Source organism: Numenius arquata, chromosome Z (genome assembly GCF_964106895.1).
Source record: "Numenius arquata chromosome Z, bNumArq3.hap1.1, whole genome shotgun sequence".
Classification (NCBI taxonomy): domain Eukaryota; kingdom Metazoa; phylum Chordata; class Aves; order Charadriiformes; family Scolopacidae; genus Numenius; species Numenius arquata.
In genome coordinates this window covers 50,794,021-50,807,875 of record NC_133616.1, presented here as the reverse complement: position 1 = coordinate 50,807,875, position 13,855 = coordinate 50,794,021, and the positions used below count along the sequence as shown (strand labels likewise).

The 13,855-nt window shown below is 40.4% G+C and overlaps 1 protein-coding gene across 1 annotated transcript in view; it reads left to right on the top strand.

The window, feature by feature from the left end:
* The first annotated feature begins 210 nt into the window (after positions 1-210).
* The window catches only part of LNPEP (leucyl and cystinyl aminopeptidase), a 65,705-nt gene continuing 52,060 nt past the window's right edge, over positions 211-13,855 (top strand). The window contains exon 1 of the mRNA XM_074165743.1: positions 211-560. The gene's annotated coding sequence lies outside the window, so the exon portion shown is untranslated. The remainder of the gene's footprint in view (positions 561-13,855) is intronic.

Here is a 13,855-nt window from a genome sequence, read left to right as displayed (position 1 = left end):
CGCGGAGGCCTGCGGGGCAGCGCCGGGTGCGGCGGCGGCCGGCACTCGGCTGACACTCCCGAAGGAGCCCAGAGGAGCGGAGGGCAGGAGACCGACATCCCGACTCTCGTTCCCCCGGGCTTCGGAGAGCCGCGCAGGCCTCCGCAGCCTGTCGAGCGCCTGCCCCAGCCTCCCCGGGCGTGAGGTGGGCGAGGAGGCGGGTCTGCGTGGGGAGGAGGCGGCGCAGCGTGGCCCGGGCAGAAGCAGGCGCCGGCGCCCGGGCCGAAGGTGGTCGATGTGGGCTCGCTCTCCTCAAAAAGCTACTGATCAGGGAGCTGCGGACTGAGCTCGCTGTGCCCCCGGCCTCTGGAGGGGCGGCACAGGGCGGGTGGGCAGTGACTGCGGTGTGAGGGACTGCATCGGCCCGGCAGAGCCCCAGGCTGCGCCCGTCTCGGGAGGATGCGGCGGCAGGAAGAGGAGTGAAGAGTTGTGGCTGCGCCTCCGCGTCGTCTTCTCCCCCATCGCCAGCTCTCGCCGGCTGAGGGCGGACTCCGGGAGGGAAATGGAGCCGTTTCCCAGCGGTGAGTACCGCGGCCGCGCCGCGCTGCCAGCGGGCGCACTCCGAGCCGGCGGCGGAGCCCGGGACGGGGACGTGCGGCCTCCCCGGGGCAGGCCGGGCCTGCCTGCTGGCGGGGCAGCGCCCTGGCAGGGCCCCGCGCCGCGGGTCCCGGCGAGCGATGCTTGCCCAGAGGAAGAGAGGAGGCTTCTTAGCCGTGCCGCAGCTATGGTCCGCGGCTTGGAAATTACCTCAGATCGTGTTTTATGAGGGTTAGTTAGGCACCCTTGTCTTTAACTAGGAAGGTGAGAGGAGGCTCCCTCTCCTTTTCGGCACTGTTGCGCTTTTTACTGCCCGGCCGTAGTCTCACGGTGGCAGATAACGGACAGTACGAAGCTGGGGCAACTTCGTGCTCTCGCTGTGTATTGCTATGAGGAAAGGACCTTATCTGTGTCTGGAGTGCCAGAGCCATCACGAGTCTCTGATGGGAAGGAGGAACCAGTCCCTCTGTTTACGCCGCCTTCCTGATCAAGGCACGCTCAACAGTGTTTTGTCCCAGCGACGGAAAGGAGAAATAAAATACCGGAGGATCTAGAGTGTTTGAAACAGTGTTGGAAGGTGTTCCTGAAAACCAGAAAGATTTCAGCACTGTCCGTGCGTTGGCAGAAGTGCTTGAAAAAACGGTGTGGCTGCAGCTTTGACTTAAGCATCCAGGAGCGTTTGTTGACATCGTGATAGAGCAGTGTGTGTGCAGCCTGAGCTTGAGACTGAAATGAAACCATGTGAAGTCCATGTTACTACTGCCTCTGTATTAGTAACACATTCTACCTGTCCAGGACAGAGGAGAAAATGAAGCTCTCAGATCAAACTGAAACTAAAGTGTATTTGGTTAGACTCGAGACCATAGCCAAATATGGAATTAGGACAAGACACTGGGTAAAGCAACTGCCTTTGTGTTGAAAACGCAGTGCTTTTATTACAGGTGGGATTTGGTTTATTAAATGACAAGCATGCTGGGTAGCCAGAGCTAACTTATGAAGTAGAGTTTGCTGCATTATATTTTAACTCCTCGGTGACTTGCCAAATCAGAGTACAAAACTTCTGCCGAAGTCAGAAAAACCCCATGCAGTAAAAAGTAAATTTTCTGTTTCACTTGAGAAGTATTGCTGTGTGTTTCTCTTTTCTAAAATACACTAAAAATACCCTGTTATTTATGTGCTGTTGTTTAGAACCTGAGGGTTATGAGCTCTAAGCATATTTTGATGGCTTAAATAGCAAGGTGGACCTTTTCCTCCTTTTTTTTTTTTTCTAATTTTTTAAAAATTACTCTTGTATTGAAGGATTTTTTTAGTCATGTTAAAATTACAGTTTGTACAAGTGGTTGAAGTTTTGAGTTTGTACTTAATCCTAGCCTTAGTAGAAGATGTAGTCATCACAGAGTTGTAGTCTACGTTCCTGAATGCATGGTAAAAAGACCTTGTCTTTAATAGTAATGGAGTTTGGGGGAGATTTTTTTTTTGAAGTAATCTTACGAAGTCCATTCCCTTTGAGAGAGAGAGCTATCAGTTGCTATAATTTTTGACACAATACTGTTACTGCATTGTGTAACAAAACATTAAAAAAATTCTGCTTTTTATCCATACAACTGGAAAAAATGCTGGTGTGAGCCTGAGCATACACCTCAAAGGTACTTTGTGCTAATACTGAGAAGTGATATTCATGCACAGAGATTCCTAATTTTGTTCCCTGAAGCCTGTAGATGATGAGACTGTTTGAAAGAAAATTTTTTTCTAAGTTCTGTGATCTCAAATTCCTCTGATTGGAAACTGCAAATTAATGAGCAGAATTTATTAATTCTGACTAGTTGTTTGTTACCTAAACAATTTCACTAAAAAAGCCCAAAAAGCTAAATGCTGACTAAAGGGGTTATGTCACGCATTTTTGGACATGTCTCTTTTAGACAATATTGCAAAATATTTTGCAAGCCTTTTTGCTTTTATTTTTAGATTGTATGTGTTCCTGAAAGATCATTTCACTATTTCCTGTTTAATACATTAAACATGGAACTTTTCAATTTGAGATGAAAGAAAAGGTAGAAGTGAGCTTTTACAGTGTTTCTCACTTAAGACAGGTGACATGCATAACAAGTAACTGCAGAAAGGATAACTTGTGATGATCTGCTGAAATGCAAATAACATTCACTTTCACTGACATCCTTGAATCATTCTTATCTTTTTTTTTTTTCACACAGCAAATGGAAACTTTGAAATTAATTACATAACTGAAATGATGAACAAAAGAGAAGGGCTCTCATGAGAAGAAGTGGGGTTTTTTGTAGAAGGTAGAAATAAACCGTAATGTAATTTACAAAATAAAAAATATCATTTGCAAAATCTAGTTATTTCAGCTAGTTCCTGTCCATTCTGAAATGCCTTCTTCCTTTGTGTTTTCTTCAGTATATAAATGTATTGGAGATTGCAGGAGCGTGTTCTGTGTGCAGAGCCTAAGTCTATTAGGGGCAACAGGCATAACCTTAACTGTCAATATCGTATACTGTGGTGGCATGGAGCAGAAGGGTTTGTTTTAAACTATATTGCTCAGTCCTAAGCAACAGACTGAGTAACCTGTTTTGGGAAGAGGTAGATAAAAAAATCTAAGAAGTCTGTCTCAGTCTTATCAACCCCCCTCACACTCCCCTTCCTCCGCCTTCCCCTGATGTTTTGCATATTCCAGCATTTTATTTTAGTTGAATATTACTGACAGAAAAAAACTGCTGATTGCATCTTTTTCTAAAGGTGAGATGTATGTTGTTCAAATGTGTGTTGCTGGATAATATTTTTCCACAAAGCCGTGTTCTAGCATCTGTATCTTGTGTTCTTGTCAGCTAAGCTGAACAGGAACCTGTTCTGTCAATTAGTTGGATATGTATTTGCTTTTCCTGCATTTCTGTGAACGCTCTGTCTAGCAATGGATGCTCAGAAATGAATTCAGTAATATGGATGTAGTATATGTAGTGGAGAGAGAGATCATCCTTCTCTGGGCTCCATTAATGTATACACACAGACTAAGACTTACATGCTGTTTTTTTGCTGGCACTTTAAGTACAAGCTGGGATCTGGATGTATTAACAATATATCTGGAACAGAGTAGTCCAGCACCTTTTATACATGAAAAGCAATTTGATATACAGAATAATGAGGGAAGTAGATGAACATATGAAGAGAGAGGAGAGAAAGAACTTAATCTGCTTGAAATATTTTCTTTTGGCAATACCGATCGCTGTGAGTTGGAACACTGTGTTAAAACATTGTCTGAAAATCAGAGTACAGATGTTCATACTGGATTGTTTCTTAGTATTTTTCTGCTAAGGAGATGTTATTCTACCTGTAGAATGAATGAAGCCACCAAGTATCTGCATGATATCTCATGAGTCAAAAATGTTGAAAGGTTATGTTGCCTTCAGTATCCACTGTAAAAATATTTCTGGGACTGTCTTGTTATCTTTTTGGGGAAGATGATGCAAAGTCTAGCAGCCCAAAGCCCAGATTATTAGAAGAAACCCAAGGAACCAGAGTAAATCTTCTCATACCTTTCTTCTGTGACTAATATACTGTGGTGTTACTATGATGGTGGCCTGCATTGCAGTGGTAGGAATGCTTTGTTTGTCCTGCATTATGTACACTGATTAGGCTACCAAGCTCCATCACAGCAAATGACTTGCTGGCAACTCTGTTGATTGATTTGGCAAAAGTTCAGGCTAGCGCTGTGCTGAGGGATGGTGCCTGAAATAGAAGAGGCTATATTAAATGTTAAAAGGCAGGAGGATCAATATCCTTTATTCTTAAGTTCTTTGTGATTGTTTCCCCCCCCACTATGTGTACATAAAGCAGTGAAAGCCATTCCTGTGGAGTACCTAAAAGAACAATACCTAGATTCTAAATCTTGTCTTTGCCAAACTTGGGTGCTTTTCACATAAAGAGGCTGTATTGTAGTAACATTTCATCTGTAAAAATTATGATTGTGACATTAAGTGAGATTAAGATCAACAAAGGCAAAAAACTGTCATGTGGAGCAGAACGGAACTGTTATTGTGAGGTGTATCATTGGCTGATCTACAGAATCAGATCTAGGGCTGTGATCTACAGAAATTCTTTTCTTTTAAATAAAATTGGTGATTAAAAATATGCTTTGTCTAGAGAGCAACCAAGGGTTGTGGGTTTTATTTCTGTTGTATCTTCTCCTCTTATTTTGCTATTTTCTTTTTCTAGTAGCAGCATATGTATTCTGAAATGCATATACATTCTAATAGCAGTGATGTGGCCAATGACATGTACATTACTGGGCAAAGCAACCCAGAGTACTCACAAGATCAAAATAGCTGCCTGTACACACAGCTTGTTGATTGGAGCTCCCTCAGGGTTGGCTCTAGAGTGACCCTGCTGGTATTTCTGCAGAAACCTTTCACAAACCCTGTGGGGCATGCTCATCTGCTGTATAGATCAGCCTGGCACTCTGTGCAGGCTGCAGCTATTCCACCTGCTTTTCCATGGTGAGAATAAGTGAAAGAGATGACCCCAGGGTACCTTCTGAAAGTGTCTGGTATCTGAACTGCCCCTGCCCCCATGGTGGTGGTGGTAATGAAGCTGATTTCAAAGCTGATATATGGTACCTGGGTAGGGATTTGGAGCAATTCAGATCTTAATATTTCTTGGGCTACCATGCAGGCGTACTGCCACTTCTTTCTCTGTCAAAGTCCTTTGTCTTGTTATGTAATGAGACTGACAAAAAATTAGGGAGATGTATTGTTGCTCTGTTAAGACCATATAAAATTTACTGTGTTGCAAGTCATAGGCAGTAACTTTTAGACTTATTTCTTCTGGGAGCTGAAATACCAGTTATGAAGCAGTGAACATGCAATACTTACTTTTTACCTACAAATGCTTTTGTATAGAATTATCACTGGAGTTGTCAAGTATGTATTAAGTAACACTAGTAATCCGGAAGGCACATTGGATTATTTTTTTAGAAACGGTTCAAGATGAGAGGTTATGATAATTTGAATTTATTGCTTTAAAAAGAAACAATGCCAAAACTAATGAACAAACAAACAAAAGACCAAACATCAGGTTGAATGCAGTCTGTCAGGCTGTATGCCTGACAGTCTGTTAGAGGTTTTGCAAAGTTCTCTAAAATTTTTTCCTCATAATGATTGATTCTGGCAGACAAATCTTTTGTAACTGCAGCTGTCATAAGCCTGGTATTTATCTGCCATGAAACTGATGGACAGATATACTGAAGAACACAGTCAGGAGTCCTGAATATGGGACTTAAGTAGTTTGAGAAATTTGAGACAACTTCCTGCCTGTCTCCAAGACTCAGGGCCTTTTCATTAGGTCCCTGTGGTTAAACATCTTCTATCATTTTAATTGCAAAGCATACCCTTGGTCAGATTGGAAACAGGAAACTAAAACCTAATGTTGTAAAATTAAAGTTCAGAGCCTTCTTTCCCATCCCATATTTTGTTCAACCAATGGCTGAGGACTGAACACCAGCTTAATGGTGTTTGAACTTGTAGAAGGTTTTCTCTCTCAGTAGTGTCCAGAGAGCAAAAGGTCATTTAAAACAACCTCCTCCTCCTCCTCCCTTTCCTTCCTTTTTCACTGTAGAAACCTAACTGGTACCAGATTGAAATGTGAAAATATTTGGTGAGATGTGAATGGACATGGTATACCAGTGTTGGATATTAAAATCCAGACCAAGCTTGTATAGATTAGCCTTAAATTCTCCAGTTATCTCCCTTGGCCTCCAGAGAAATAGTTACGCAAAAAGTAACTTACATTTTTTTGCCTGTTGAATAGGTAGAGTGTTCAGTAAATGAACCACACTGGTTTCCCCCTCTGCACACCCCCCTTCAACAGTGCTTTCTTTTTGTTGATGACATGAAAGTAAAGATTTGAAAAGACTTATCAGTATTAGTCTGACAATCTACTTAAATATTTTATTGGTAAATGTTGAAATGTAGTTGATCTATCAAATGTAATTGATGGTTCTTCAGCCTGAGGCCCTGCCAAAGAAAATGCAATTGTGCTTTCCTTAAAAGTCCAGAAAAGACTTTCAGAAAATCTTTTAGAAGCACCCAAGACTTACACTCTTAGCTCCTGTTTTGTATGGCAACTTAAGATAAGAGGGGGTCTTAACATACATAATCATGTATCATTTTAATTTCCATGATGCAGCCCAGTTGGCAGAATTTTACTGCAGTGTATATGCAGAAGCTTTCTATGGGAATATTTGATCTCATGTTCATTACAAAAACTAGCAACAGAATTAGACCTTCCAGTACAGGCTGAAGGAGAGGAAGTAGAGTAGAGAGTGACCTTGTATGGCTTGAAAGTTATGTTCCCTTGCTTATTTTGGATTGGAAAGCAGCATTTGCCCTCCTTTGCAATAGAGGAAAAGCTATTCATTTTAAAGTTATGATGGAACAAAAAATTATGAAAAAAAAAGGATTTTTCTTCTGAACGAGCATCTGCTTTGTGCACTTTTCTTCTGTCTGTTGTGACTTAATTATGGAAGCCATGATAAATGCTTAACTAGACAGATTCTTGTAAACCTCTACCAGTTAGATTACACTTAGCCTTATAACCTTAATTGTATCCTGAAATTAAACCCTTGCAAAGTGGCATTTGTTACTAGGATGGACTTGAAATCATGGACAGATGTCATGTAGTGCCTGCCTTTTAATAAGAGTTTCCAGTAAAATTATACAGAGAGTCATCATATGTGTTTGCACATAAGTAATGATGGTGCAAAAAGCAACAGAGCCTGTCATGGTTTTTATTACCGCACCAAATGGAGGTGCTAGTGAAGAACAGTGACATCTTAGCAAAACCAGAAAAACTACTTTAGTTCAGTGAGGTTGTAGTTTTATCTAAGGCTTTTGAGGTTTGTTTGCTCTGAGTCACTGTGTGCCGTTCTCTGTTATTTTGTGCTTAAGTAACATTGAGAGGACTAGAAAATGTTGGTTTAGGCAACATTTATTAACAGGAAGTACAACTGGCTGTAATGTTTCTGTTTCTTTTTTAAATGGTTGCATTCAGCATGTAAAAGTATATACGCATATGTCTGTGGTTTTGATCTATTAAAAATGCGCATATGTAATCTTAGGAATTAAGGACATGCTGTTTGCCTACCTGTTGTTCTGTTCTGTCTCTAAAAATCGGCAAGGCATATGGACGATACACAGATTTTCATAGCAATACTTCATATTTCCTAATATTTCTTGTCTGTGCTTTTTTCTATTTTGTTATTCCCTTCTGTCTTCTGAATTCAGTAATGTAAGAGAAGAAGTGGTGACATCTGTTTTGTAGCAGCCTAACTTGTTTTTTTTTCAGAAATGTTTTTCTCATGTAAAGGTTCTAAAAATAAGATTTAACACATTTTAAACAATTGCAATCTTTTTCTAAATTCAAGATTTGCTGTTTCCTGTAAGTGGCTACGTATTGCTCCTGTACACTGGCTATACCGGTCAATAAAAATTCTCCTTAACCTTTCTTGTTGTGGGTTAACCCCATTAGGCAGTTAAGTCCCATGCAGCCACTTGCTCACTGCCACCCAGTGGCATGGGCAAGAGAATTGGAAGGGTAAAGGTGAGAAAACTTGTGGGTTGAGATAAAGGTAGCTTGATAGGTAAAGAAAAAGCTGCACAAGCAAAGCAAAGTAAGAAATTCATTCACTGCTTCCCATCTGCAGGCAGGTGTTCAGCCATCAACAGGATGGAGCAGGTCTCCATCATGCATCATGATTACTTGTGAAAGCAAATGCCATAAATCTGAACATTCCCTGTTCCTTCTTATTCTTCCAGCTTTTATTGCTGAGCATGATGTCATATGGTATGGACATCCCTTTGGTCAGTTGGATTCAGCTGGCCCAGTTGTGTCCCCTCCTGATCTCTTGTGCATCTGCAGCCTGCTCACTGGCAGGACAGTGTAAGAAGCACAGAAGTCCATGACGCTGTGTAAGCACTGTTCAGTAACAGCTAAAAAAGGGGGTGTGTTACCAACACTGTTTTGTTTACAAATCCAAAACATAACACTATAGGAGCTACTATGAAGAAAATTACCTATCTCAGCCACAACCAGTACACTGCCAAAGGGCAAAACTTAATTCGAACCAGAGCAATACGAAAAAGTGAACTCTAAAAAGAGAGTTACAATTTTGCAGTGAACACCAATTGCCTTTTTGGTGTGAACAAGGACTATTATTGTGTAGAGATATATATACTTTATACACCTTAGCAGTGATCAATGTACTCCTCACTGACATGGGTTTATGAATTAATGGACTCTGTGTACGGGCATACTAACATAAGAAAAAACTTCTTCAGTGGGTAAAAACTCCAGGGCCAAACTCTTCTCAGTGGTGCCCAGTGAAAGGACAAGGGGCAATGGGCACAAACTGGAACACAGGAAACTCCATCTCAACATGAGGAAAAACTTCTTTACTATGAGGGTGACAGAGCACTGGAACAGGCTGCCCAGAGAGGTTGTGGAGTCCCCTTCTCTGGAGATACTCAGAACCTGCCTGGATGCGTTCCTGATACGCGTTCTCTAGGTGAACCTGCTTTGGCGGAGGGGTTGGACTAGATGATCTCCAGAGGTCCCTTCCAACCCCTACCACTCTGTGATTCTGTGAAAATATGTTCTGGATGTTGATGAAATCCTCCATCTATGGACAGAGACTCAGATTTGTTCTGATTGGAATAGTAAAGTTAAGTCTATCTGTTGGTATTCCCTCTTTTTTTAAAAAAAAAAAAAAAAGGATTAAGATATATTCTGTTATTTAAATGATGCACAGGGTTAATGCTGAAGTGCTTTGTATGTATATTGCTGCTGTATATACTTCCATTGTACCTCCACTTGTACATGTTCTTGTATTGTACCATATGTGTTTTCGTCATAACCATTGTGTTAGGATGAAAAACCAGTTACAAGCATATGTAAAAAATGTAGCACTAGCTTTCTGTAACAGCTGTCTTGCTTAGTTTGGTTTAATGCAATGGAAACGTTGTCCTTAGGACTGTACTAGCCTGCCCTTTGCAAAATTCTTAAAATGACAGAGGGAGCATACGGTCATAATGATGGTGAGGTTTGCATTAGGTCTGAAATTGCGTAATGCCAGCAAGGAGGTGCAGGAGGAGGGAGGAAGCATGTGCTTATCTCTCCTGGTTACTTCCTTGTGGGATTTTTTTTTTTTTTTTTTTTGCTATTCCCAACTTCTAGCTATAGCATTCATGACTTTGTCATTGTTTTCTTTTGCACTAAAAGGATTATGAAGCAAATCTAAGTTTCCCACATATTGTTGCAAGAGTGTTGCTGTTAGGCCACTAGGAAACATAGTGAGGAATATATTTAATCCTCAGGCAGGTGGGAATTTAGCTGCAGAGCTCTCCTAGGTCATGAGGAGAAGTGAACCAAAATCTATCACTGCTTTGGCAAGGTCTAAAACTGTGCAATTCTTTCCTTTTAAATTAAAACACTTCAAATCCAAAATGGTAAAAGTGGAAAAACATCAGTTCCAATTTTGGAAGGCAGACACTGAAGTTATTTTATTTTATATTTTATTTTATATTTTATTTTATATTTTATTTTATATTTTATTTTATATTTTATTTTATATTTTATTTTATCTTTCAGGACTCTCTTGTAAAATGTCTTTGCACAACTACTGGATACTCAGTCATTTTTCCCAACACAAGAGACACTCATTCAAAATTGGCTTTCAGGGGACTTTGCTAGATACTCACAAACCAAAAGGGACATTTGCAAACTAAGGCTGCTCTTCTGATACTGGAATCCTGTGGATCTGTGTTGTATTACTGTTTTCAGGAGGTACTTGTGTATCTCCTTTGTTATCTGAATGTTGCACCATAGCTGAACTAGTAATTTTTTGTTGTTTTATGAACTGCTGTATCAACAGCCCCTGATTGTAGGTATTAATTCCTTTGGACTAGATGATCTTAAAGGTCCCTTCCAACCTAGACAATTCTATGATTCTATGATTCTAAAGTTTATCTCTTTAGTTCTGTGCTGCACTTGATTTTTATTGTGGAGACTTCAGTTCCTTCTGCCGTCCCTGTGTCTCAGCTTCAAGGTGGTAGGTGAGATCATGGTGAAATGAAGGCAAAATGCTTTCAAGTAGGACTTCTGTTTTCCTTGAAATTTCACTGGCTAGATGTCTCCTTGTTTCTAAGCTGAGTGAAGGTTATAAATGTATGTTTTCTTACTGTGGATAGATGCTGACTTTAAATTACATGAATAGCATTGTGTACTCTTCTTTAGTAACAACAAATAATTTTCCTGTATAGAATTGAATTATTTTATTGCTCAGAAGGAATTTGAAATGCATGGAACAATTAGGGAGACATAGTAGAGAAGAAGGAAAACTTAAGTCAGAATCTTAGCATAACTAACATGTTTGCTGATACAGGCTTTGCTCAACAAGGTTGCTAGAAAAGATAAGATGAGCTTCCCCCATGCCTCCCTCCCCCTCTCCCCAACCAAGTAATACAGGTTTTTATGCACAAGTTGGAGACAACCAAAAACATAACACTGCAGGAATTATTTTGCATTATAGAAGGAAGAACTAAATTGATATGACAAGAAATAATCATCATAAATAAAGAAATACATGGTTTAGAGCAAGCTGAAAGGATTTTAAGATGAAAAGCCTGCCTCTTTAAAAAAACCTCTGCTTTGTTGAATTCTATAATTTTTTAGTGTGTGATGTACCTGTTGATAATTATCCACAAGAAGAAATAGTGTAATGCAATATTGAAGTGACGATAGTGACCTTAATTACTGCACCAGCAACTTGCTATTTTGTTTGCAGCAAGAGTTTTGAAAATATGGAGGTTTAGTTTGTACTTACACAATGTTCCACTAATGAAGTGCAGTATCTTTCAAAGACAATACTTTGTAAGTAAGTTTTCAGTTTCCTTTTTTTTTTTTTTTTTTTTCCTATAAATGTGGGCAATAAGAGATTTGAGCATGTCTTGAATTTAAGAAATTATGCTTGTCTTCTATAGGATTCATGCATCGTGTCACTGCATGGAGTTTTTCTGTAAGCTTCAGGGCCAGAAATCCCTTAAGATGAGTAATTTGCTTGCATGCAGACTCTGAATAAATGTAGCTTCTTTTTTTTTTTTGAGGTTCCTCCTCCCACTCCCTTCCCTCTATCAGGGAGCAAAATAGAAACATTACTGCTTGCCTGACTCACCGAAGCATGAGATTTTGCATAGATTTCCCAATATATTCAGGGGTTTTGCATGGGATCATCAAGAGTCTGTGCCAATGCCCTTCTACTCTTTCTGAAAGTGACTTTTCTGTGTTCAAGTGAGCTGTGTCTATGAAAATAGCAACAGGAATTATTTACTGACTATGCTTTAAGTCAATTGTCCATGGGCAAAATTTAAGAAATCCTATGTAACTTCTGTTGGGAGGTATTTTAGAAGAAGAATAAAGCAAATTTTAAAATTAATATTTGTTATTAAAGTACTTTTTTCCCCACTTGAAAAGTTTTTATTGCTTCCTCCAAGGTTTTAAGGCATTTATGTCCAAGCTATGACAAGACAAGACATACTGTGACAGAGAGGGAGAGCTGACAGTTAGGTAGAGGAGGAATTATAAGTTAAATGAATCCTATGTCTTTGCTTGGAAACTAAAGCAAGAGCTGGTTAAGGGTTTGTGACCATCACAGGCTCCAAAGTTAAGGAATTGCGAGTTAATTCCTGTGTTAACTGCTCCTGGTGCGCAGTCCTCCTAGTGAACCTGTAGATGTAGTGCTTAGAGGAGAAGTAGGAAGAGCTTGCTCACATTTTTAATAATTTCATGTTCTGCTGGGTAGCAGAAATAGGAAGCCCAAGAGCCACTACTCTGAAAGGAGTAGAGGAACAAAGAGGAGGATGGAAAACAGAGCTGTCTCTGCATTATCTTGGACATAGGTATCCAGGAAAAGATGGTGGGATGTGGGAGGAGTATGTATCTTTCTGTTAGAGATTAAAATGATGAATTAGGACAGGCAATAGGCACAATGATGTTCACTATGTGCCATTCTGCAAGTTTTAATAGCTGTGAATACAGTGTGCCATCAGCAAATAAATTGAGAAATTCTGTGTAAATTAAGCAATTTACTTGATTAGGTCAGATTTATAAGACTTATACGTAATGTTAAAAATACCCATGGTAAGCAATTAATTCATAGAATCAGAGAAAGATGGAAAAGACCCTTAAAATCATTGAGTCCAACATTAACCTAACATTACCAAGTCCACCACTAAACCACATCTCTAAGTGCCATGTCTACCTGTTGTTTAAATAACTCCAGGGATGTTGACTCAACCACTTCCCTGGGCAGCCTGTTCCAATACTTTACTACCCTTTCAGTGAAGAAAATTTTTCTGGTGCAACTTGAGACTATTTCCTCTTATCCTCTCACTTGTTACTTGGGAGAAAAGCCAGACCCCCACCTCGTTACAACTTCCTTTCAGGTAGTTGTAGAGAGCAATAACGTCTTCCCTCAGCCTCCTTTTCTCCAGACGAAACAACCCCACTCCCTCAGCTGCTTCTCGTAAGACTTGGGCTCTAGACCCTCACCAGCTTCGTTGCTCTTCTTTGGACACACTCCAACATCTCAGTATCTTTCTTGTAGTGATGGGTCCAAAGCTGAACGTAGTATTTGAGGTACAGTCTCACCAGCGGTGAGTACAAGGGAACAATGACTTTCCTGGTCGTACTGGCCATACTATTTCTGATACAAGCCAGGAGGCTAATGGCCTCCTTGGCCACCTGGGCACACTGCTGGCTCATATTCAGCTGGCTATCGACCAAAACCTGTATAATGGCGCTCAGGATAGTCTTCTCCAAACCTTCCCCAACACCACGGAGAGAGGATTAACAAGGTGATTCAGGCAAATATGTTATAATTAGAACAGTGACTTAACTACAGATTCAAGAATTACAAGATTCACACTAACTTATTACAAGGTATTCTGAATCAATATAGAGATATGTATATACACATATGTATAAACATAAAATGTTCAAACACACACCATTCTAGGAGTTGCACACACACCACCTGAGTCTTTAACTGTTAGAGCTAGACTCCCTTCACAGCGGGCAACTCCAGTGAGCCAATGTGTACCTCTTTCAGTTCCATACACACATACAGAAATCATAGAATCATAGAATGGTTGGGGTTGGAAGGGACCTTAAAGATCATTGAGTTCCAACCCCCCTGCCATGGGCAGGGACACCTCCC